This window comes from Bactrocera dorsalis, chromosome 5 (genome assembly GCF_023373825.1).
Source record: "Bactrocera dorsalis isolate Fly_Bdor chromosome 5, ASM2337382v1, whole genome shotgun sequence".
Taxonomy (NCBI): Eukaryota; Metazoa; Arthropoda; class Insecta; order Diptera; family Tephritidae; genus Bactrocera; species Bactrocera dorsalis.
This window is the reverse complement of record NC_064307.1, coordinates 7699992-7727920: the sequence shown is the minus strand read 5'-3', so window position 1 is coordinate 7727920 and position 27929 is coordinate 7699992. Positions and strand designations below refer to the sequence as shown.

General features: G+C 36.0%; 1 protein-coding gene across 5 annotated transcripts in view; it reads left to right on the top strand.

Annotated features, from left to right (window-relative positions):
• The first annotated feature begins 6074 nt into the window (after positions 1-6074).
• LOC105231463 (SCY1-like protein 2) overlaps positions 6075-27929 on the top strand; it is a 72994-nt gene continuing 51139 nt past the window's right edge. For 2 of the 5 annotated variants that reach the window (XM_049456873.1, XM_049456871.1), the window contains exon 1: positions 6087-6879. The gene's annotated coding sequence lies outside the window, so the exon portion shown is untranslated. Of the gene's footprint in view, positions 6880-27929 lie in introns of all 5 variants that reach the window. The other 3 variants (XM_049456870.1, XM_049456872.1, XM_049456869.1) reach the window with 3 other exon arrangements.

Below are 27929 nucleotides of genomic sequence, written 5' to 3'. Positions count from 1 at the left end.
GCCGTTACCATAACGAAATGTAAGCTATGACAGTCCTTTACTGCTTTGGCACATCAAGTTTTCCAAGAAACAAGGAAAGAATGCATTTCACCAACTCAGGCATGTTCACTATAATCCGATATGCGTTTGACAATAGCATTTACTTTTATTTTTTTTAGTGTCGCTCATTATGGTTAGCACCACCACTTATGCAATTGTGAAAGTTGAAAAGATCACGGGTGTAGTTGATGATACGAATATACATTATGACATATAATTGAAATTCCCAGGTTAAATGATATTTCAATAAAATAAACTAATTTCCAAAGTAAACAGGCCTTAAAAAAAACAGAAAAAATGTTTTTTTCTGCAAAATCAATTTATTTTACTCAAAATAATTTCCTTCTGCTTCAATGCCGCCTTTTTCAACGTTCCAAAAGCATGTCGAACGAGTGTTTTAGCTCGTTGGCCGGTATGGCCGCCAGTATGCCGGTGCAAGCCTTTTGAATGGCCTCTACGTCTGCATAACGCTTTCCTTTCATGGGCAAATGCATTTTTCCGAAAAGGAAGAAGTCGCACGTTGCCATATCCAGTGAATACGGGGAGTGGTCAATGGTTAAAATTTGATTTTTGGTCAAATAATCGTCCTGCGAATGTTGGATTCTGAGCAATTTTTGGTCGCCAGTCAATTTGTGCGGAACAAACCGTGCACATCTTTCGTAAGCCCAAATGTTCGATAAAAATGATATAAATCGATGTTTTGGAGATGTTCAATTCCATTTCCATGAATTTCAATCATGATTTTGGCTGATTTTTGATAAATTCACGCACAGTTTCGCAATCATCGCCATAAACTTGTTTCATCAACTGAAACGTTTCGGTAAAAGTTTTACCAATTTTAAAATAAATTTTACTGTTAGCTCTTTGTTCGAAGCTCAATTTCCCACCTAAAACACAAAGATACTGACACTTAAAACGCAATAACGTCACTTCCAATTGATGAAATGTCATGAGATTCTCACTGGACAATCGATAAAGTTAGCAGATTCTAACGCACCAGTCGACATATAGATGGCGCCACCAAGGGGCGCTAGATGTTTACTTTGGAACGCACCTTGTACAAACCTTCGGGTGGTGTAAAGCCTTCAAAGATGGTCGAAAGATCGTTGAAGATATGCCTAGTTCTGGATGACCTTCGACCTTTTCAATTGATAACAATTTAAAAAAGTGAAGGATGGTGGTGCTTGAAAATCGTCAGGCAAAAGTTACAGAGATGGCAAGCGAGCTTAAAAACTCTCGCGTGTACGTTTGAATAATTTTGACATAGATTTTGGACATGAAACGCGTTTTTGCTCGACTCGTTCCGATAAAGCTGAATTTTTTCGAAAAGAGTACGGTAAACAAGTTTCTTTGGACATGCTTAATCGCGCGGATTTCGATCCCACATACATGGAGAGCATTTTAAATGCCGATGAGACATGTGTTTATGAGTTTGACAAGCAAACAAGTCAACAATCATGGGAATGGAAGTAAAAAAATCGAGCCGAACCAAAAGCACCACGCTATAGCTGCTCAAAAATCAAGGTGATGCTAATGATGATTTTTTCCGATATTCGTGGATTGAGGAATATGAATTGGTTCCGGAGGGACAGACGGTCAATAAGGGGTAATATTTGGAGGTATTGAGGCGTCTGCATGAGAACATCCGTCGAAAGCGGTCGGAATTTAAAGCCAAAAACACAATGAATAGCATCGATCAACCAATGTATTCACCAGATTTGGCTACATTTGATTTTTTTCTTGCCACAAAACTGAATTTGCAGCTCTGTGGAACCCGTTTTTTGTTGATCGAAGAGTTACAACAAAATTCGCTGATGGAGCTGAAGGCTGAAAAATGATTCTAAGACCGAAAAAATCATTGGCATAAGTATTTTACATCTGGTGGGGTTTACTTTGAAGGCGACAAAATAAATATCGATGAATAGTTAAATATTTTTAATTTCTATTTAATGTTCTACTGTTGAAAGACATCAATTCCTCTTTTTAAGGAGTCAAGTTGGCTATATGAAATTTTTTGGCATGTTTGCGTTAGAACATCGCTCCATTTTCAAAATTCTGTGTTTTTATTCATTGAAATGTGTATTTATAAATTAAAGCCTATTTCATAGCCCTCCTGCTGACTTTTCGAAGTTAATCTTACAATTTACAAAATTTTTTTATTACTTCACTTACTTACTTTTTTTTTGCTTCACTAAGTAATGATCATAATTAAAACCTTTCTGCCACTACCAATGCTGTCCATAGAAGTAAATTATCATATAAAATTATAGGCGACTTATGATGGCAAGTTCACCTTAAAACGCTTAGCGGTATTATTCACAGCCAGAAAGCAAGTTTCTGAAGGTCACACGTCTGACTATTATTAAATTCTTACCGAAAATATTTACTTTTCATCCCACATGCCCTCGAGGTGTGCATTTCAACTTTCAGTATTATTTTTGCTGCATCCGTTCCAGCTTTTCAAAAAAGCTCTTTTCCGCCTAAAATTAAACGTATTTGTTGATGTATGTGCATTGTCAATGTCACATACACTTGCGCCCATACATACACACTCACGCATTCATACACGTATGTCCACGTGTTCATATGGACGACAATGAAAACTGCAAAGTACTCTTATATCGGCTTATTAATTTGGCCATAATAATTGGGAGAGTGGCAGCTGAAATTGGAACGCCGGAAAGTGCTACGGCACTGAGCTGTCCATGTGTGCGTGCCTTCATAGTGTACAAAGGCGAGTGAGTGTGTGTGGCAAATGCCAATAGGCACAACTGTGATTTATACCCTTGAAAGCTGTATGTACTCGCATGCATATGTACTGCAGATATAATGCGGGAAGCTAACCGGCCGCACCCATACTAGCGGATGGGGGGAGAGGAGGAGTGCATAAGGCGGTTGTTAGCGTTTGGCTTTGTTTGGCTTAATCAACTAAAATGGCATTATAACTATTGTAATGATAGAACAACACCTGATAATCCTGCAACGCGTCTGAGTGATAAATCCTAGGAAGTACTTACACATCATTCCGGCGGAGCGTTCGTCCTGTAAGGTGTAAAGCTCAAGGGGAGAAGAACGAATGAATATAACGGCATAAGCACGACTGTGTAGCCTTGTGAAGCTGCAAGCTGGAGCTTTTTGTGTAACAAACTATGATAAAGACATAAACAACAATAAAAAAATGCAAATACACAAAATAAAAACAACAATCAGCAAAATAAAGCGCACAATAATCAAGTTCAAAATTACGCACAGCTTAAATACAAATGCAAATGGCTGTGTATATGTATACACACAGGCCAGTGGGAAGGTTGTGTACTAAATGAGAGATAACCCCCGGAGAGCAGCAGCAGCTGGCGCGAGAGAGCACGTATACGCCGTGTGGGCCAAATGAAAAATGGCCCTTACAACGAGCTCGGGTCGTGATGCTTTAATGAATGAGTGTCACGTTGCTGGCTTTTGCTATAAGTAGCCAGGCTCGTATATATGTATGCAGATATACAGTTAAGCTTCGCTAAAAGGAACACAAATATATTTATGATTTTTGCGTAAAACCTAAAATAGTTCATAATACGGTTGAATATGACCGTTTCTTTTATCCGAATTTGGATTATACGAGTTTCATTAAAAAATAGTTCGCACTCCAGTAGATGATGGACAGTGAGAAGTGGTTTGACCTTCTCAAGAACCGATGCATATTTAGTGGGATCCTACTTTACTTGGTTGTGTTTACTGATGGGCATTTTCGGCAGAGCGTGCGGCGTCGCGGCCACCAGTTGCAGACATTTGCTTTTAGCCAAGTGTACAAAGTTTATTTACATCTTCACACATACATACAAATACGTGGACACAACAACACATCTCTTTATATATGTGTATGTGTGCTGGTGGAGATGCGCAACAGGGTGCACTCATTAGTTACTAAAAGCCTACAAATGGCACTATGCCAGACCACAGACGAGCACTCGCACACCACCGCATGCATATTTGTATGTGTGCACAATCGACAGCACTTCGCCAAACTGTAAATTAGTAAGACTAGCGTGGAATTTAGTGCCCAATGTGTCACGGAGTCTGGCGCTAACTTAATGTTTGCTCCCACGAATGCGCAAGTGAGTAAGTACATAAGTTGCTGGCCGCTCGCTTTTCATCTTCCTTCCTTTGCGCTCTCGCTCTGGCGCTACAAGCCAAGTTCAGTCAAGCATGTCACTTGGATCGTCGATGCGAGCCGTCCAGGTGTACGCTGGGCGTGTTGCGGACGCGAAGCGGGGTGCGGCGTGCGGCCAGACCGGATGTTTGCGCAGTTGGTTGTCCCGCACTTGAGCTGGCTGGCTGGCTGGCTGATGGTGTGATTGGATGTTTCGGCATTTGAAGCTTGTTAACATTGAAAATACGATTGTAATTTATTGACCAAAGATGATGACGACCATAACGATGGCAACGAGCGTGACGGTTGTTGCAATCAACTTGTTGGAAGAAATGGCTGAAACTTTGAAGCACCCAACAACTTGGCGAGATTTCTAGACATACATATGTATGTATGTATACACGCACACACACCCTTGCACATATAGCACGCATAATTACCAATGTGTATGTGTATGTGTGTGTGTGATGTCTGCGTTGTCTATGGCATTGACGTTAGCCTTGTTAATTTCTCTTGTAATTTTATTTTTCTTTCGAGAGTTGGTGTTGATTGTTGCCGTTGTCAACACCTTGCAACCAACAATCAATCTGAATGCTAATTAGCACATGAAATTAGCGTCCTTTTGATTTAAGCAGCAAATAAGTTTTAATAGTGTTCTCCTTTGATTGCTTGTTAACCGCTCCGCTTTGTCAGAGCTTTTCACCAAAGTTTTTAATTGAATCGGCTTACAGCACTCAAATGGATTGAAAATTAAGGAAAATTTCGCGTTATTTCCGAACAGTCGAAAGTTGAAATCAAGTCAAAGACTACGTAAAGTGATAATTGAGTGTTGAGTAAAATTATATAACATTTTGAAGCTGAATCAACCGATTAGTGAAAGCATTCTTTTTTCTTGTGGTGAATGAGAGCCATTAATATTTAATTTTTCCGAGCTACAATCATAAATTACTGTCGTATCTCTCTTAAATTATAGGCCCTAAATAAAAGATTTTCAAGCTTTCCAATTCTCCAATAGCTCTGTGGTAGCTACCTGTATTTTACCTCTTACTACTTTCTGTGCAATATTTTCAGAAACGAAACCATAATTTTTTTCTAAGTCTTAAATGGTGCAAACAAAATAATTATTTGGCATGTTGTTTAAAACTCTCCTCACCTTTGATAAAAAACCCCTCAAGGAATGGAATTCTTTTTTTCTAAAGGCGTACGAGATTTGCAGGCGGGTGTGTACATACACGCCTACAAATTGCCTGCTGCAAAGTTGCTTTGTCTACTTCTTTCCAACAAGTATCTGATGAAATTAAAATAATATCAAAAAACCTAAATCAATAAGATATATGTATGTAAACAGGTATACCTTATTTTTGGCCAAGTTCCTGCATGTACTTGTACGCAGACAAACTGTGTGTTTAGAGTCCCTACATGCCCACATACTTAAATATTTAGTTATATATGTACATAGAGCGTACGTAACTGTGTCAATGTACAGGCCATCAACAAACTTGTTGCTTCTCAGCTGATTTCTGTACTAAAAGTCAGCGACGCCAAAATGCCAAAAAACGCTTTCAACCCCAATTCACTGCCAGCGAAGGCAAGCATTTTAGTACAAAACCTCGAGCGATACGCTTACCTATGTATATATGTATGTATGTAGACATGCAAGCTTGTTTGGAAGGGGTGTATGTTGGCTAAGGGAATATTTCCCCTGCACTTGCGCTTGTGTGCGTAAAAACCGACTGTTGCACGACCGTCTCGTCGGCTGAGTTTTTGTCTTTGTTTTGCAGAAGCTGGTTCATGTGTTGGCCGAGGGGGTGTTGCGACGTGTAGTGACCAACAATCGTCGGCCGAAAAGGTGTTTCAGCCAAAGACACTGTTGCTTCAACGTTAGTCTGATAAGGGGCTTCATTGTGAACGAACGTTTCCGGTCTTCGAGCTGAAGTTAATTTTCTAGTTCAAATTGATTCAGTACATAGACATACTACATATCTCCACTGCATATACACACAGACACATATATGTATGTATATATATATATAAATTAAAGGAAAAACTACACCTTGAACTAAACGGAATACAACAATATAATTCGCACAAACACACATACAATCAAAGGCTCGCTAACAAATAACAGTACAAATAACATATCCAAAAACACACGAACATTCATTTTAAATGCAATACATTTTAACTGACATATCAAATTGTAGATGAATTATTAAAATCATGTTGTAAACGGAAAATCTCCAAAGTTTCGAAAGTGTGAAATTTTTACTTCGAATACAAAAGGCCAGCGAAAATCTTAGCACGGGCTGCAAATTCAAATCAAAATTATGAAAGTGAATCGCTCGATATTTGTGTACCTATGCGTAGTATATTAGCGTGCATGAAAAATTGCGGTTTAGTCTGTGAGAACTGTAAGCAGGAAAAATCAAACTCAAACTCTCGGATCTGCAACGCTTAATTAACTTCAATTAAAAGTGTAATTATTGGTTTTCGGAGAAGATTTGAATTTCGTTAAATTTGTTTTGGACATGCAATAAGCAGCGCTTGACAACTTCGAAAATTCTGTAGCAGACGAAAGAATCAAACATCAAAAATTACAAAATTACAATTTGGTGAAGTTTTAATAAAATATATCGAATCAGCTCTAAAAGTTAGTGATTTTATTGAAATTTTCTTTTCAAAAGTAATTTTGAGAGGTGAGTTTCGGAGTTGTATATCTAAGAATTGTGATTTCAAAATTTAGTTTATATTTCGAAATTATTGCATAGTTTTTTATTATTGAAAAAACAAAACCAAAAACGAAAAAAAATTTAAAAAATCAATATTTTTAAATAAGTAAAATTTTAATATTTTATATCAAGATAAAACATTAACTTTTCAAACCTCTCAGCCAAGCTCTGTTAAACTTTCCTACTGTTAATGCGATTCTTGAAGAACGGGTTACTCCAACTTTAAATCGTCCCACTTTTTGTTTAATAAAATCCACGGTAAATTTTGTTTTATTTAGTTGTTAGCGATAGCCAATTGAAATTTGATTAGAATTTGGTCACGAGAATAATGTCTTTGCAATTTTCACTAATTTATAAATATAGAACCACTTCCGGACTTGGTGCAGAACAAAAACGCACAGCGCTTATCTTACATGTACTTGTATGTCTATTTTGAACTATAGACACATTTCCTCTTGCCCGTATACGCTGAACCTACAGATTGGTTCGACTACCAAAAAATTGTACAATTGTAAATTTCAAGAAATTTTGGAAATTTTTTGCTTCCATTCATGAAGAATTGGATTTTTTCATTAAATATAGCTCATCTAAGCATTAAGAAAATATACAGTCCTTCTAAAACTAAGAGCTAAGCCTATAACCAAGTTTACTGTTGGCTTCACATAGCAATCAGCGTAATTAGCGATTTTCGTAAAAACGTAAAACCAGCCGAAAAATGGTTTTGTAATTCTCTTATTTCAGCAATGTTTATTTCATTAACCGCAGACACAAAATTAAAATAAAAAAATTAAATAAACAAGTTCCAATCTGTCTTTTGAACCAAAAAGCAAATAAACGGTGTTTCCTAAACCTTTTGTAGAATTTTAAGTTTTCATAAATAAACTTGAAATAATTCTATTTTAAAAAGATTTTTTGATGTCGATGTAAACCCCTTGGCTTCATTTTACTTGCCAAGCCACAACCGCCTCCTGAAAACAAGGTTAGCCAAAACAAATTCGGGCGATACCTGTATTTGTATGCTAATAATTCTTAAATGCATTTAAAGCATTATTTTGTGAGGTGCCTCACCTCAGCGATACATATAGTACATACGCGGCAGTATTGCAGCCTTTCTATTTGCACTTGCAAATATAATTCTGAACGCAAATCAATATTTCGCAAGTCCAATAAATGGCTGGCTTTTGTCGCCAGTAATATATAAGTATTACATACATATTTACGTACAATACTTTTCGATAATATATGAAGCAGACATAAATTTCGACCCATAAGGCCATTCATATTTGCACGCTTTTTGGCGGCTGACGAAAGTTGCGAATGACTTTGGTGCTGCCTGCTTAACAGGTTGTTTAATAAAAAATGGAAAACTTTTGTACGTAAAGTTGGGTTGTTTATTTTTGTTTTACTCTTTTGTTGTTCTTGTTACTTTTGTCTGAACACATTTATTATTTGTCTCAGTTTGCTTCGTGCAACCTGCAAGGACAAGAAGCGAAAAAAGTTAAATTGGTGGGATTAACATGCATACATATATATTTGAAGGTGAAAAGTATAAAATAAAAAGTCTGTAAAGTGTGCTGTTAATATACATACATATGTACAGCGAATCCCTAATGCTTTCATAAATATATAATTAATAATTTGGCAGATATTTTTCGTAAGGCCCAAAGTCAACATCATTAGCAACTCATACATATTAAATAACGGTCCTGCAGTATTAGGGCTGACACTCTTATATCCCCCATAACCACTGTTTTGAAGGAAAATGTTATTCTTTCAAAAAACAACTTAACTTGTTTACTGTTTTATTTCTGGGAAATTTCATCAGAAGCACACATAATCCGAATTTTCCTTCGCCGAAATCATGACGGCTAAAAAACGCGTATGTATGTATGTATGTATTAAAACTGTAAAGTGAGAAATATCCTGAGCAATGCTAACATATTAAATATGAGTTCGTTTAGGGAAGGCATTGTGTGTCTGAAACTTTTTGATATAACCAGAGTTAATCCAAAAATAACGACGCTATGATGCTCCTAACCTTTATTTATTTCGGTCGACATTTTACTTTTTGTAGTCTAATTTTGATCTTATGTCATATATATTTACTTATCGACTGCTTCCTTTGCGAGGAACTTTTATTTCTCTTGCAACATGTTGCTACAGAGTATCATAGTTTTGTTCTCCTAACGGTTCTATATATCACCTAAAACTAAGATAGATAAATATGGGGTTATGGACCCACCACTTTTAGTTGAAATCACATAGCCCTCATTTCTCTGGCATTCTTATGTTACAGTATGAACAATTGACGAAATCGGACTACAGCCCATATAACACAATTTTAAATTCCATTTGATTCCTTCACTTTCTAGTATACAAATCAAGAATAAATAAATATTAATATATAATGATAATAAATTGCTTGAATCGAACCAAATCTAGCCCTAGGCACTGAATATGTGAACCCAGGGCTTATAGTTGACTTTTTACCGAAAATATTGGTCAATTTGTGAGATATATAATTCAAATTCAGAGAGAATCCTTTCCTGATAGTAGTATGTCTGTGTACTACAAATGGGTTAAATCGGTTGAATACTTCCCTTGGCCTCTATATACTTAATATAACGGTTTTCGAACTTCCCGGTGACTTTATACCGCATATATCGGTCAATATTTGAGTTATCTTAATAAAATTGAGAGAACGTATTTTTCATAAAACGATAGATATTTGTGCTTTGAATGGATGAAATCGGGTCAAAATGCCCTAAACTCCATATAACTAACAAATCTTATGTACTTGAAGATACTTCCCTGGCTTTAATCCTGCAAGTTGCAAGCATATAAAATGTACGGTTATACCCGAACTTAGCTCCTTCTTATTTATATCTGTTGTCTTCATTGCTTCCTGCTTGTCTCACGACGGTGCAAGGCCTTGTGCATACATGCAGATGAGAGAGATGAGAATGGAATTGAAAGTGCAACCGTTATAGATAAATCAATCGGTATCTGGTGCCAAAGAATTTTCCATATATTATTCTTGCAGTTCCATTCATCTTAAGTGTGTAAACATGTTGGAGACGCACTAAATTAAAATAAATTATTCATCTTCAATCAGCAATAATAGTGCAGTCATCTGCTGAAAAACTGAGCTAATGCAATTTCAATGATTTATTTAACTTCGACATTCACTTGGATTAAGCCTTGTAGTGGAACGGGAATGAGCTTTCCCCCAGAAAGAATAATATAAATTCTATTTTAATTGCTCATTTAACGGATTCCAGTTGGTGACGTTTCTAAAAAATATGTTTTCTAAGTATGTAACGTTGTGTGTGAGAGAAACTCAGACCTATGTACCACGACTTTAAGGGATGTAATGAAATGAACACGGCAATTAATAATATTGTATCAAAAGTGACATTATCGCAAAGGTATTTAAAAATGGAATAACGAAGTGACAATGGAATTTAAACCTCTGATGATAAATCGTACATACTTATATTATATAAAAGAAAGACAGCTAGCTTACTTGTTTTTGGAGATATTCTTCAATTTCGATTTGATTCTAACTAAGTACGCTATAAAAAACAATTTCTTGGTAAAGTGTTTAGCAGAGATTTAGATAAAGGCAGGACAAAGAGAAAGCTAATATATTTTCCAAACCTTTTCTTTAGTCTTGGAATTTTCGAAATTGTGATTAAATCTTAATTCATATTGTATTTACTTTCACTATGCGCTTGAAATTGTCTTAAATGAAATTAAAATGAATCAACAACTGTGGAACTGGCTTATAAGGAAAACTTACATTTTTAGCCTGAATCTGAGCTAGTAGTATTCTTGGCATCGTTGCTTTGATAAAATAATTGGTGATGAATATCTCATTTGTATCTCATTTGTAGTATTTCTTGGAATGAAAACCTTAAATACTTTTCATATAAAGCTCAAATATATTATCATTGTTGTGACAATCCATATTCCCATATAGGCTCCACATCTTGTACTTATGGACATGTCATAGCCGTAAAAATATGGACAAATATGAATGACTTGGAAGCAAGCAGGAAGCTCATAAGTCGATAACTGTATTTACTGAATGCTAGCCTATCCCAGTATAAACTATTAAAATTAAAATCACATCAGTAAATTAAGAATTATGAGGGCAACCAGACTGGTTGCTCAAGAACAAAAATCGCAGCCGTGCTTAGGTATAGAAGTGTATCTCATAGTAACTGCTTCATCCAAAATTATGATAACTAATCATCATCGGTCATCGTGAAAATGACGTGAAATTCCCAACATATTTGAATTATAAGATTAGAGAAGCAAACCCTCTAAGCAAATGTATTGATTTGCTATTGAAAGGCGCTCATCTTAGTACACCGAATCTTGCGTGAGTCGACTTATGTGCTTGTCATTTGTGTCCACGGCTTAACATGCGGTTATTTGTTCAAGTTCCATGTATTCTGTAAATGCAGATGCTATGAAGGGCCATAAAATCACTCCACAAGGTATGAAAAGCGCCATAAATCGAGCGTATAAACAAACAAAGGATGTGTTAAGTGAGCAAGCCCGTAGCCAACAGTTGCGACCACAATAAACGTACTGCTCCCACAACTTTTATGAGAGAGGTCGGGGTTATTGTAACTTGTTGATGTTCATTTTGTACACTAATCGATTTCATTGTTTTCAAGTGGGTCTTCCGCCGCATATTATGACATGTATATCTGTCCTGAGGACTTGTTCGATGGGTGGCAGTTTGCTTGTGTGTATGGCTTTATGTGGGTGGGCAAACGTATAAAAATACGGTATTATCCAATATAATTGCGAATATGCATGAATATGGTTATAGTGTTTTTGCTGAAGTCATTTCCACTCAGCGGTGTGAGCCTTGAAATGTGGCAGCAACAGATGATTTTACTGGCGATAAGGATTAAATAATGGCATTATTCCGCTGAGCGCTTAGTGCGAGTCTCCTAGACTCGTAGCCATCGATTGTCAGAAATGTGTGTGTTAGTAGTTGGATATTCTGGTGGTAATTGCTTAGCTTTAGTACTGGTGTAGTAAAGTGACCACCTATTTCTTTGAATGCTTGCAGATTATCGATCAAATCAATATATATATTTTTAGATCCGGTCAATGCTCTAATTGCGCTTTCGAATCAAACCCTGTCTCTATAATTTTACGCCTTTTTAGAATAAGAATAAACGTAAGATCTGCGTGTAATCCATCCTTCAATTAAGAACGATTTAATAAGGATGCACTTCCATTCCACAATTGAGACACGTCTGCAAACGTAAAAAGTGTCTAAGGACTACTTTAGCGAAGTAACGAAGTGCAAAAGATTGAAAAGAGAATACTCATTTACGTAACGATAAGTACAAATCCACTTCAGAAACCAAAAAGTAAACAGAGACACCAAAATAAATGTAAGGCCAACAAAATTATCGAGTCAGTGTGGAACAAACTAATTTTGCCTTGCAGAAACAACGCTTCTGCCGAGTATAATGCATATTTATTCGGGCTATTTTGGGATTATAAAAAATAGTTGAGAATTGGTAGCTGCGAATACTTTGCCGCATTCAATTGAACTATACATCTATGAGATATTTGGAATACATTACATTTGCATATATACATATTTGTGTGTATGCATGGACATGTTAATATATAATCTTGCCTCCGGGAATGTTCGTGTACCTGAGCGTGCGCACCTTTTCACATACAAATGATAACCTCTAAACACGCATATCCAAAATAATTTTTTCCGGCACAAACACACAGCGGTATGCCCACTAGAGGTTTGCCGTACTACAGATGCGTGTGTGTTTATATGAAGATGGCTGTAGGTCATTGGTTCGAATTAATTAGTGATAACACACATATATATGTATGTTAAGCAAATACGAGCGAATGTATCCGACATTTCATAACATATGGAAACTGGGCTTGCACGAAAGTACACATACATATATGTACATATATTCTTAAATACGTACCCGTGTGTACTCATATTTACGTATATGCGAATAAACATTGGAAAAAGCTGTTTTACGAAGCGGTTTTTTTGAGAATAATAATAATGCATTTACATGTTTTGATTCCCCTGGGTGGGTAGGCTGCTCAAAATTCAGTTATTGAAAAAAAAAATTCTCTTGAGATAAGCAAATGTAATTTCGTTTAAAATGTGTTAACAGGCCCTTAAGGACGCAATATATACAGATGTCCATATATGTACATATGTATATAAGATGTATATATGCAACTGCTATTTACATTTACTGTACGTTGTTTATCCATAATCTTTATGCATTAAATTAGTATATTTTATTTATTTTAGTTGTACAAGGTGTGTTCCAAAGTAAACAGGACTCAAAAAAAAAAACCAAAAAAATTGTTTTTTCGCCAAAATCAATTCATATTATTCAAAACAGTATCCTTCTGCTTCAATGCCGCCTTTTTCAACGTTCCAAAAGCATGTCGAATGAGTGTTATAGCTCGTTGGCCGGTATGGCCGCCAGAATGCCGGCAAGCCTTTTGAATGGCCTCTACGTCTGCATAACGCTTTCCTATCGTGGGCAAATGCATTTCTGCGAAAAGAAAGAAGTCGTACGGTGCCATATCAGGTGAATACGGGGAGTGGTTAATGGTTAAAATGTGATTTTTGGTTAAATAATTGGTCACAAGCGTCCGTCGAATGTTGGATTCTGAGCAATTTTAGGTCGCCAGTCAATTTGTGCGGAACAAACCGTGCAGACATCTTTCGTAAGCCCAAATGTTCGGTCAAAATGCGATGAATCGATGTTTTGGAGTTGCTCAATTCCATTTCCATGAATTTCAATCATGATTTCGGTTGATTTTTGATAAATTCGCGCACAGTTTCGCAACAATCGCCATAAACTTGTTTCATCAACTGAAACGTTTCGGTAAAAGTTTTATCAATTTTAAAACAAAATTTAATGATAGCTCTTTGTTCGAAGCTCTATTTCGCACCAATAACACATACATACTGACACATAAAATGCAATAACTTCACTTCGAATTGATGAAATGTCATGAGATTCTCTCCGGACAATCGATAAAGATAGTAGATTCTAACGCACCAGTCGACATATAGATGGCGCTACCAGGGGGCGCTAGATTCAAAAACACACTTTGGAACACACCTTGTATGTTAAAGCCAATGATTGACTTAGAACACTTATGTGAGATACTCAATTCTTATGCAGTCCAATTTATAGGAGATCATTGAGCTTGTAGCTCTCATTATCGGTTAAATCAGTATTTAGTCTTTGTAATAATAAAGTTTAAAAAAATTTAAAATATTTTGGTTCTACAGTAGAATTTCAGGATCTTGGTTTTTATTATAGTAAAGAACTATTAGAACAATTATAAATCAGGGACCGTAACAGTCAAAGCAAAATCAATTTTAAAAATTATTTTTTAATTTATATTTTTTTTTTTTGAAAATAAAGAATTCATTTTAAAAGTTGTTAACATTTTTATGCAGTTCTAAAAAACAAAAATTGTCTACTACTACATCATATAAATTTGGACATCCGACTCTTCCTTACTAACGATTTTTTTAGTGAGATATTATGCAATAACTGCTCTATGTATGGTATTGGTAAATTAATGGATATTTTAATGTTAAATTATTACCACAAATTTAATGTTATCTCATTTTTAAAATGTCCATAAATATTTTAATTATTTGTTTATGACAAAAACCGAACAAAAGCAAAAACCAAAGAATTGAGGTTGCGGGATGGTTTACCTAAATTCTATTCAATTTTATATAACCAATCTCTTTCGAAAATTGCATTACTACACTTATCTATCACCGTAAACTATTGCTTGACTACTGCTGAAACTTTTAAGCATGGCTTGAATATGCAGACAGTACGTACATACGAGTATATGAAGATGTAGTGTAGTGGGCCGGAAGTATACTTGCACCCACACTGCATTAGGATTGCTCAGTTATCAGCCATTCAATTGTGAGTATTTGGCGTGAACGCAAGCACTGCAGTACCACTAAACCTGTATTGTTCTCGAAGAACGATACATCAAACATATAGACCACGACAAGCGGCAGGCAGCAGGCTTTCAGTTGTCACTGTGGCTAATTTAAAACTATTCTTAATTTTGCCGACGACAAGTCAACAATACTACAGCTGCCCAATATGTAAAAAGTAAAATTATTCAAAGCTGTAACAAGTCCTACGTTATTTTATCAACCGAACCATAAAATAGCTCTGATATGATGATATCTGATATATTATGGCAGACAAGAAATTTTTGCTTGCAGTCGTTTTTAACTAAAAAAATCACAGCTTTAAATATATTTAGAGAGTTTCTTATGCATCAACAAATAATGACCTCGATACCAATCAACAGTACTATTTGCCTTCTTAAATATGAAATGAAGGCATAACTGTAACTTGGCGTACATTCTTTAATTTTAACAAAGCTTAGAACTTATTAAAAGTGTGCTTTTATTCATTGCTTTATATAAATTGTAATATAAGTCGATGGATCATGAAAAATATCTCTATTCTACTATCTGTTAATGTTGGTCGAAAGTTACGAAGCTCAAGAGTGACAGCGGCCATTAAGCCATTAGATATTAATGACAATCTAACATTAAGCAGATTGACTATATTGGTATTCATGTCGAGACTAACTTTATATCTATTATTTAAAATGAATACAACAAACCTTCCCACATCACCTACTTTGATGTTGCTTGGCTTCATACTTATCGGACAGGATGGATATGGATGATATAGCAAATGGTAGCTGTCTGATCAAAATCTGTCGTTAGCACGAATGTAGGTGATGAATGGCCCTTTCTTCTTCCTGTGTGGTGTTTTCATCCATTTAGACGACATGACCTAGACAGCACAGCCGCTGTCTTTTACTTCGCCGAATTATGTTAATGCCGTCGTATATATCGTACAGCTCATCGTGCCATCAACTGCGGTTTTCGCCGTTGCCAATGCGTAAAGGACCATAAATCTTCGGCAGAACTTTCTCTCAAAAACTCGTAACGTCGACTCATCAAATGTTGTCATCATCCATGTCTCCGCACCATAAATCAAGACGGGAATGATAAGTGAATTGTACAAATTGGTATTTCATCGCCTAGACTCTAGAGAGAGGACTTCACTTCTCGATTGCCTACACAGTCCGAAGCAGCAACTGTTGGCAAGAGTTATTCTGCGTTGAATTTCGAGTCTGATGTTGTTGTTGATGTTCAAAGATAGAAGAAATTATCTACGATTTCAAAGTTATGACTCTCAATAGCGAGGTGAGAGCCAAGTCCTATGACTGTTTGTTTGATGTATCCCCTGTCATTCGTCATTCCTGTCTTGTCTTCGTCGTGCCCTCGTTCTCTACCAGACCCATTTGCTTCGTTTCTTTGTCCAACCTAGAGAAAGCAGAACTAACGGTGATGTTGTTGAGGCCAATGATATCAATATCATCGGCATACGCCAGCAGCTGTAGACTCTTATAGAAGATAGTACCTTCTCTATACAGATCTGTAGCCCGAATTATTGCTGTTGAATGAACTGCAGGCATAAGTCAACTAATTCTTCGTAATGCAGATGGAAATTACAGAATTTGAACCACTTTAGGGAGCTTTCTTGTATTGAATATAGAGAGTAATAAGTATAAGAATCAAAGTCGAAAATTTTAATGGAAGAAATTAATGGCTCTTGGTCGAAGAAAGTAGAAATAATACATGACTGCTAACGAATTTATTTTATTGTCTATGGTAAAGTAAGTATAAAGGGATTGTTTTTTCGGTTAATATTATGTGGCAGTCTGGATCGTAGATATGTGTTCTCGTACATATGTGTATGTACAATAGTATAAAAAGACTCTCTATGCATTCTAGATGACCATTTTGCTGCCGAAAACGAAATTTATCTCTCGCAGCTTCAAATGAACTGTCAGCGCTGACATGTTGAGTGTTGATAATTTTGAGTGACACTCCATTTTTTAGCGTTGATGACAAGTCTGCGCTACTACTGCTGTCATACTGCCGCTTTTGCTCGCTTTTTTATGCATGCAATTCATAATTTACCGCTTTACCAATGAATTTACGTGTGGCTTAATACATACGAATATGTAAATACATACATACACGTATATATGCACATGTGTATGGATATGGACAGGTGTAAATAAGGAGATGGATTTTCATTACAGATTGGAAAATTAATAAGTTAAAATTATTCACACACTCACGTAGGAAAAAGACTATATGTGAACGAATATTTCGCCAGTAGGTTGAAATTATCCCGCCATTCCTTCAGATGATATAATGTTCGTCCGCAGATTTTCGCACTACTCATTGGACGAAAGAAAGGACATATTTAATGTAAAATAAAAAGCAAAAATAGTATATCACAGATATGGCAGTGTGGCGCTTCATTGGGTGCTGAAGTCCGAGACGAGCCATAAGCTGGTCAATTAACGATCGCGGGCAAAGCAAAAAAATATATACTTCGCGGTAGATTCGCTCATGAGACAGGCGAAATAAGTGCAAATGTATACTTATTGCACCGAAAATTAATTGCATTTTTAAATATGTATAATGCATAATGTTTTCAGCATAAATATTTATACTGCGCATATATGTATAAAAAGGAAATAAATGTTTACCCAATGGCAATTTGTCGCATTTCAAGTAAGTTCATTTTGAAGTCCTCTCGAGGCTGTCTTTTTGACTTTTATGACGCCTGTTGCCCGACTTCTACTGCGCCCTGATATCTTCAGTCAACGGGCTTCAAGCAACATATTTCAAACTGTCGAATTACAGGCCACGCTACTAAAATTAATATTAGTAGATAGATGAGTGTCAGAATTTGCCTCTTACTGTCTTTATATTTCACTGCGGAACCAATTTTGTTTATGTGTTAAAAAATAACCAAATCGTTACTGTGGATTGCCTTACATAATTCCGTTCAAAGAATTCCAACATAATATAAATATAAGAGAGCGAATATTCTAAAAGCTCTAATCTTCTCTAGTTACTGCCCAAATAAAAAATAAAAGTGATCACATAGCGACTTGGCAGTGTCTTTTCAGTGAATTTTCTCTAATCGAAATGGCTGAACACGCCCGCATCCGGTTGCTCTTCACGTAAGCGATTTTTAAGGAGTCACGGCCATTTCGACAGTGAGAAGTCTGCCACCGAGCATCTTCCGGACGGTCTAGCCGGTCGATGGCGAATCACGAAATGCTGCGATGTGGATTTATGCGCGTAGGCGAACTCTTTCAATTAACAAGCAAATAAATGAATAGGGATTACAAGAAGTTTACAAAGCTTTGGGACTTAATTTACTTCGCCTTTATTATTCTAACTTTTAAACCCAAATAACTTTAGTATATATTTGATTAGGTCAAGGTATTTTAGCTGAGCTGAGAACCGCAGAAAAACCTCTAATTGCTTTTACTCTACATTTTAAATCACTTTTAAGATGCTACATGGCTCATAAAATTTTCTCGTCTGTGGCTGTTTGCGCTCGCACAAATTCCCGCTCACGTATTGTGGTTGCTCAGCCATCACTACTAGTCAACCGTGCACAGGTCTGTGTGTATGTGAGTAAGTGCACCTGCAACATCGCCTCAATATCGCTCTATGTGCTTACATTGATTAAATGGGAATTTAATGTGCCTTCACCGCATTCGTCGGTGGAAGTATTTTTAGCGTCAGTTGGTTAAAGAAGTTTTTGTGCTTCCACGTAGGCAGCTGGGTGAAGAGTTATGTATGTGGGAGGGTAGAGAATTAGCACTTTTAGCAATGCATTCTCACTTGCGTGTTACGTGCAAAATGCTCCTGAGAAAATTCGTGTTCGAGTTCGATTAAATACCTTGAAATTTTTTGTTGGTTGCTCACAATTTATTTTACACGACTTTCGTATGGATCGCGTATCCATTACACATAAGTATTGGGTAGTCGAAAAAGTCTTTTCGTATTTCTAGTCAAACTTTAACTTATTTTTTTATATTTATAATAATAGATAGATAACAAAATATGTACCATTTTGGTCGATATTCCATCGGTACAAAACTTTCATCAGTGTAAATCGAAATTTCGAAATTTTCAGAGCAGCATCGTCTCCGTAAACTTCACAAATGTCATTGGTGGCTTGCTTGGCATTCTTCCCTTTTTTATACACAAATTTCAAAATATAGTGAATTTCGTTATTATTTTCATACATTTTGGAACAGCTGCCACTTTTTTTGAACTTCTCCGAATTTAATTTTTTGGTTAAATGAAGCATAAAATCTCACCTTTGCAATACTATATGGTATGTCACAATGTGATTGGTAGCACTGGAGATACGAGTATACGACTGCAACGATATCTATTGACAAAATACGAAAAGACTTTTTCGACTGCCCTATAAAGTGTGTAAAAATTTCTTTCTATAAAAATCGGTAGGTATATGCGTCAGTAATAGTCTCCTCTTCTACTTTGTTGCTTTAATATAGTCACATACAATTTATCAACTCTCACTATTACTACACTTATTTCAGAAGTGCCAAAGGCATACTTACTTTACTTTATGCAATCAGCAACTTAATGAGCTAAATAAACTCCAACTTTGCTAATTAGTCTCCAATTCTACCTAAAAAAATAAATTTAACTAAGAAATCGAAATGCTCATGTAAATATCCGTGTCTGCCACATCGCAATTAAATGTTTTATTATAAGGCGCATATATATGTATATGTGTGTGTGCACGCGGTCATCAAACGATCATAGTTAAAAACAGAAAGGGAAAGGAAAATCGTCAAATATGCAACAGGTTGTCGCAATCAAGAAAATGATGTAATGTGACAACAAAACCATCGACCATTGCTCACTTCTAGCAAATATTGATTGATGGCCCTGCACTCACGTAGGAGTATTTGTGTGTGTGCGTGTGTTTAATTTATATGCTGGGAAATTGGAGTGAAATGATTTAAGTGTGTGGGGCGTTGCTCTCGTGTGCGTATAAATAGACGAGTATGAATGGGCAGCGTTGAGTCACGAGTAAATGCTAAGGACGCAAGTGTGTTAATTGAATAAGTTTTATTTTTACTCGTGCCAACTTATTCCACAATAGTTAGGTGTTAGTTGTATGGATGGCAAACTTTGCACAGCGTATTTAACGGTAATATACTCCATTGATTTGAAAATAAAGCGAAAGTCCAATTAAAACTTCATTAAGCAGCACGATAACTGTAGATTTCATTGAGCAAATCGAAATAACTAGATCTAAATTTTTGGGTTTGAAGTAGGGCACGTGCACGAAGGCTTTTCCGCATTTTGTTACCCCACACACTGCACTGGTTTGCACGTTAAACAGTAACAGAGATATTTGAATTGCACTTTTCAATCAAAAAATAATATATTAAATTTGTCCAATGGACAAAAATAAACAGATAGTCAGACATCATGAAATCAATTCCACTACAGTAGAAAGTAACTTACAAGTAGTTCTTCAGTGATAGTAGAAATAGCCACCAACACACTGCCGACGCATACCTCATATACATTCAACTTTAAACATTCCATGCATTCAGAAATTTTGAAGGCAAGGAACTGTGTAAGCGACGTTAACTTGCAATTTTATGACACAATTAAGTGAAATTATATTCCAGCATAAATAAAAATGTAATTCGTTGCCTGGCAAAGGTTGCCAAGAAGCCGGCTCAACTTGCACATACACACAGTGACTGCAAGGAGAATTCTTAATGCATGCGAAAACATGCTTGCACAGGTTTTACTAATAATTAAAAGAATTTTCAACTACTTTAGCGAAAGCGAGCGTTAAAATTAAACATTTGATTCAATGAAACATGCTTGAATACTTGAAAACGATTTTAGTCTCAATTGCCACATAGCTTTAATTTATGGCTTGAAAGAAGATGAAATTAAATTCACAAATTTTTATGAATTAGAAGTAGATACACGTATCTATAAGAAGATTGACTCATAATTGCAATTGTGATGCTTTTCAAAAAAGAGCATTTTCTTTAATTTTTTTGTATTTTTGGAGTAATTGATTTTGTTTGGAATTTAACCTCCAAAAATATAGTTTGCTCTGCTTTTATAGGACATTTATTTTTCCAAATGATGAAATGTGGTCGCGCCGTCAGTCTGGTGGATTGAATTAAAGCATTTGCGGTTTCTGGCCTGGTCGGCGCTATTCATTGCTGGTTTTTTAAAATAGCGCATTGGCTAGATGTGAAAGACAGCATACAGAGAAGGGATAAACAAACCATGTTTTTTAACATTTCTTATACATTTTTTCAATCTACATAATGTTTTATGCAAAACTATATTTATATATTGTTTATAGTACTAAAGAAAATTTTAAACTTGTGTTTCTCATACGCCATGGTCAACCTTGAGAAGTATGTGTTCAATATTTGAACAAAGTTTATTTGAATATAAATAAGGAATCGCTAAGTTCGAGTGTATTTGAGCATTATATACTCTTCCAACTTGCAAGAATCAAAATTTTATATTAAACTAACACATTGACTGATATAGTTACATACATATGTGTTATAACGACAACTGTAAGTTCGAAAATCTTTATATTAGGTATATGTGGGGCTAAGGGAAACTTTTGGCACAAGGGTATATTATTATCAAAAAAAGGTTTTCTCCGAATTTCAGCAGCACACACCCACAGATTGACTGATATTTTCGGCAAAAAGTCAATCATACGCACTGGGGTTCTCATATTTGCCATCTGAGCTCCAGAAAAGTTATAGTTCGAAAGAATTAGTTCGAATTTCAAATAACGCAATGAGAAATAGACGTGTTTTTCGTCTGATTTCATCCAGTTTCACACTGTAATGTAGAAGCGGCAGAATTATATTATATACCTAAATGTGGGTGGTGCCACGCCTGTCACCCAATTTTGACGCCTGGTGCTATAAAACGCTCTCGTGCTATCCTGGATATGAAATTTAATAAAATCGTTATTTGGGAAGTAGGCGTGGTTATCATCCCATTTCATCTATTTTTTACTGACAAAGAAGTATTGAAATGAAAATTTGGTTATATAACTTGAATGGTTTGGTAGAGATATACATTAAATCGATTAATCCCACTTTCGAAAATTTTTAAACCACAGGCGGCACTTGTTGCGATCTATTGTGCTAAATTATATTTAACTTTATATCTTAATTTAGTGCTTAGTTATGGCATTTTATAGGTTTTCGATTAATGGGGTTGTGGGCGTGGCAGTGGTTCGATTGCGCCCATCTACGAACTTGTCCTTACTTTGTTTGCCAAGATACACGTGTAGAAAAATTCTCTACGATATTCCAATTTCTACTCAAGTTTCAGCTTGCACGGACAGACGGACGGACACTCACCAGAATTTCGACTCATCTCGTCTCCTGAGTCGAAATTCAAAGTCGCAGTATATATAGTACTCGTATCATATTTATATCCCTATATCCATCTCGATTATTTTTAGGTGTTACAAACAACAGTTAGGTGAACACAACTATTATGCTTGTACTCTTTAGCAATGTGTTGCAAGAGCATAAAAACCTAAAACGCTCTCTTCCAACGGGGGCTTGCTTTACTCTGATATTTGGTAAGATGAGTATTGTGCTCTTTGAAGAAACGAAATGTGCCGTGTAATCCTTGCATCTACTATTCTTCATGCCTAAGTGGCAATAAATATTTGAACTAAATTCGCTGTGAGAAATCATAAAAGCTGACAAACATTTAGTCAATTCGTGCGCAATGTTATTGACTTTGACACGCATCAAGAAACTTTATGCGGAGAAAACGCCACTGACGGATTCTCTTATTTTCTGGGCAACAAAGCGTGAATAAAAGCGTATAAAACATAATGAATTAATTAGAGGTCGAAAGTAACTGTGTAATTTCGAAGAAGCCGTAGAGAAATTTGTGTGCATTTCTACAATTGTTTTCCGCTCGTGAAGTCTCGAGGGCGACTGCGACAGACAGGCTCAACTGATAAAGTATGCTAGCAACCTCCAATAAGTTCGAGTGAATGAAAACACATACATACAAGTATAAACACAGACATGAAAATGACATGAAATAACTAATTGCTGACGCTATTCACTTTACTCTTCGACTGCATTGAGCTGTAAGGAATCATTGACATTTCCTTTTGATTTTATTGCATTAATTAATTTAATTTTTTTTTACTTTTAACGATTGAATTGAGAATTTACCGCACCACAGCGTATTTAAAGATAAAGACTGAGATTTGAAGTAAAGCAAAAATTTGTATAAGTTATGGAAATATCTTCTTCTTTACTGACGTGGAGAAATATGGACATTTTAAAATATCTTTAATACCTTTAAGTTTTCGAGGAATTCTGACTTTTTGGTTTGTAGAGTATTCGAATTTGTAGTAATGAGTATTGGGCATGATTAATGATCGATTTTGATCGACCATGATCAAGAGTTAAACTATGTTAACATATAACACTAATATTTAAAATACCATCCAACATCACGAAGATGAACGAAGCCGAATTTTATTGCAAATTACTTCGATTTATATGCGAGTAACTACTAACTCACCTAATACAAGCATTCGCAACATGAAAGAGGTGGACGATTTTTCATAATTAAAATGTTCAATCTACGAAACAGCAATGTTTTACTCGCATACACACGCTCATATTTATGTTTGACGGTGACCGCACCGATGGCTAAACTTCGTTCGTCAAAAGTGGCTTTAAATATGCTTACAAAATGGAAAATTTATGCAACCGCTAAGCCAACAAAGGCAGGCCGGTATACGTAACCAGAGTGCGACACAATCTCTCCAACAATAAACCCATAAAAATAACGCCATCAGTCAACGGGCAGCGGGCATAACAGCCCATAAAGCCAAGCTAGACAAGGCACCTACAACAAAAACAGGTGTTGTTACAAGCGACCATAAACTGAATACTGCAGCTTTTACATGGATTTCATATACGCAAACAACGGTTGTGTGGAATGGTCGGTGTGTCTCCTTCAGTGTTACATATTGTGGATTTACTGGATTCTTTGCATTCACGTGAGTGCTTGGGGTTTTGCATTTTCTTGATTTGACCGTGGGTTGACCCAATGTGCATACGTTCACATACTTACAGTTATTGCACGTTCAGTTTATTTGTTGTTGCTGTCCGAGTAAGTAAGACTGTGTAGGTATGCAAGAGTGTGTATGTTACTTCTGTAAAACGCTAATGTTTTTTATTCCCAAGCATTTTCTGAAATACTATGGCGACAGATTGGGTAGTAGTTGCTTGTGGTGGGCGACAAGTAATGAATGTGAAGTTAAAAAACTGCATGCCGCTTGGGCTGTATGGGGACTACGATTTACATACTTCTGCCCAACAGCTCTCATATCGGCCTGCGACCAGATCTACATGGGCAGTTGACCAATGAAAATTCTCTAAAGCATTTAGAATTTTTTATTGTTACAAACATATACTATTAACAAAAAATTCAGAATATTTTGGTAAAAAATATCTTAAACTCGGCCATTGCGATGCCATTTCCGGTGGGCTCTCAACAAAACGATGCGCCCGCGTTGGAAGGATAACTAAATACTAACAGGCTCATGTAAAGTGAACAAATACGTGTTTTAGTTAAAACTTCAACATAGAACTTGGACGAAGGGAAAAATACCGAAAATGGAACTGATATTTTTGGCAGACAAAAAAATGAAAATTTCAATGAAAAATTCACAACATTTTTTTCAAAATAGTTGTAACCGAATAAATAAAATCCTTCCTTGAAGTCTCTAAGGATCGTATCTGAAAGACCTGTGTAAAATTTCATGAAGATCGGTTGAGTTCTCGAAAAATCTTGCCAACCAATTTCAAAGACACAGTTTCGAGAAAAACGTGCTTAAAGACGGCGCACCAAGCCCAGCTAGTCTCGAGCATACAAGTTCTCAAGGCTGTATCTCCGAAACTATTACTCAGATCTATGATTGTGTCTCCTTGCCAGAATCTTAGTATTAATTTTTGAGACGCTTTAAAATTGGTTGTCCAAAGCGGCTTCAAGCAATTCTAAAGACTTAATTGCTTAATACAGAATATAATCTTCGCTCTTTGACAAGCTGGATACTAACATTGTTTACACCATGATGTGTTTGCTGTGAAAATGGCAGATTACGGTAAATTTTAGCAAACACATAAATCGCTAATGTCTACATACACATGTGTATACTATACAGGTGTGTCTGTGTATGGCTTTATGGCTGCATGTAATTCATTTTGGCATTGTGTGACATCCATCAATCTCTTTAAAATTTTAATTTAGACAACTCTCAGAATTTACAAGAGATAAATATGTCGCTGTCGTGTGCTCACATGGATTGCTGCAAGCCATGGAGATAACACGCACAGGGTGTCGGTGTGCAGGTTGACTAAAAACTTTCTGTCGCTGCTGTCTTGTTCGCCTTCGAATGTCATACTTTGCAAGGTTTCATGTGCCAAAATGTTTGTATACATATAACTCTTATTATTTGGAATATCTAACATACGGCTTAAATGTATGAATTTGAACCCAAAGTAACTGCACGCTTTGTTTAATAAGTTTTTAACGTCATTTTCCCTTAAAATTGACACTTCATGAGCTTTTTACTTCCGCAGAAATTGTTAAAATTTAATACGTCTGCAATATGTGCACGAAATTTGGAGCCAAGGTGAAAAGTATTTATGCAAGGAGTGAGTTTCTTTGTTGATAGGACTCTGAATATGGCATGCGGCTGTTCTTTCCGGAAACAAACCGGAAGTAGAAGAGCTTGGACTATAGCTAAGTTATAGTCTGGGACGCATTAGAAATAAACAACTCACACACCTTCTACCTTTTGGCTTATAGCTTCCTCTGCCAACACAAATTGTGAGCAAGATCGAAAAAATACCCAAATATTGAGCAACCTGATGCCAACGCACTACGGGGCCATCCTACCGTGCATTCATGCTTTCATTCACACTAATAAATTTAAGCGCTCAACTTATTTCTCTTGCTTCGTTCTTGCTGTTTGCCTCTAGTGGCGTTCATCTTTCGTAGAATTTTGTTCGAAATCTATGTATGAGCGTACGTACAAGCACAAGCCTGTCCCACCACGGAGTTTAGCCACCAATTCATGTGCATGTTAAAGAGATTTTGTTATTATTCCGAGAGCTGCACATGTGTGAGACTTGACAGCTTTGGGACAAAGCGAGGCTACCATTTAATGTTTTGAGCCACATTTACCTTGTCAACAATAATACAACAAACTGCAAAGAAGGCATATAATGTAATCCATGTATGCTAAACCTACATACATATGTATGTGCACGTGTGTGTATGTTCTAAATGTGAAATTTCACGCAAGCGAGTATGAAAAGTTTTGCGCACAGCAAAGCGAATGTGTAAACAATCTACAATATAACAAGTGGAAAGAGGGAATGCAGAAAGAAGCCTGTTACTTTCTCTGTCGAGCCTTTGGTGGGCACAGGAACCAGTAACAGTAGTTAAATTATTATTAAACATATAAATTGAATTGTTCTCAAATCAGAATGGGAGGCACTACAAGCCTTCTACTCGTTGCCAAATCGTTTAAAATAACATACTATATATATTATATATCTTCTTGCTGCTTAGTTCACATTTGGTAGTAAGATTCAATATTTTTTTTTTTAATTTATGCGTTTCGCATTTTCCTACCGGGCAGTTTCTTGTAGGAGCGCGCATGTATGAAGTTGCTTGTTCAAGTTAAGCTGATGGATGGCGTTGGCGAATCGAACAGAAATAGATAATGTTGTTTCAAGGCAAAATAAGAAGACGTCAAAACATCAATACAAATATTATTAGAATAGGAAAGAACACTTACAAGGTTACATAGATCCTTATGGTAAACTCATAAGCGTCAACTGTTAAAAATCCACTGAAGTTCGGGCCAAGTCTGGTCTTCGCAGCATTAAATATTGGGTAGGCGAAAAAGTAGTTTCGTATTTTGTCATAAATGTCGTTGCAGTCGTATATCTCCAGTGCTACCAATTATATTATGTCATACCATACAGAAATAGTATTGGAAAGGTGGGATTTTAAGCTTCATTTAAACAAAAAAATTTTAATTCGAGGAAGTTGAGAAAAAGTTACAGCTTTTTAAAAGAAGAACGCCACGCAAGCCTCCAGTGAAATTTGTGAAGTTTACGAAGACCACACTCGCTTCCGATCTAGAACTTTCGAAATTTTAATTTATACTGACAGAATAATGTCTCTAGTGGAAAAATAGCAAAAAAGGGGTCGACCAAAATGGTACATATTTGTTTATTTATTTATTAGTATAAATATAAAAAAAATAACTTGAAGTTTGATTAGAAATCCGAAAGAACTTTTTCGACTAGCCGATAATACGAAATATAATGAGGTTTGATGTTTTGCATGCCTTGCATCTTAACTTGAAAAAATAATGAATGGAAGCCATTTGAAGGCAAAAATAATAAGTTTAGAAAAAGGCAAAAAGAATAGACTTTCAGCAATTGTGAGCAGTAAATTCCATTTGGTGTTTCAGTTTAGGCATAACAGTACCAAGTTTCACTCTAACTCCAATGACTAGTTATTAAGATAGCGAGCGCCTTCAAGGTTCCTTGTAACTGTGCTCTGTTTTCTCTCTTCATGAAAATTTTCCCATTTTAGAATTCGTAGGAATGCATTATGGAAATAATAAAAAATTATTTTATATAACGGAATTTGTTTTACCTTTAGTTTCATATGATAGTTGGCTAGTAGACTGCAAATATTCCAACAAAGATCTTAACTTATAAATCCATTGAGGACAGATAATGAACAGCAAATTACCAGTAAGGATTTATATTTTGTCGCCAAAGCATTTATATTAAGGCACAGCTCTCGTTGGACAACGTGCAGATTACAATTGATTTCAACATGCATTATTTCTGGACGCTGGTAATTAATTTTAAAATAGAAAATTGAACTCAAAAGACAAATTTCGGTGCGGTCTATG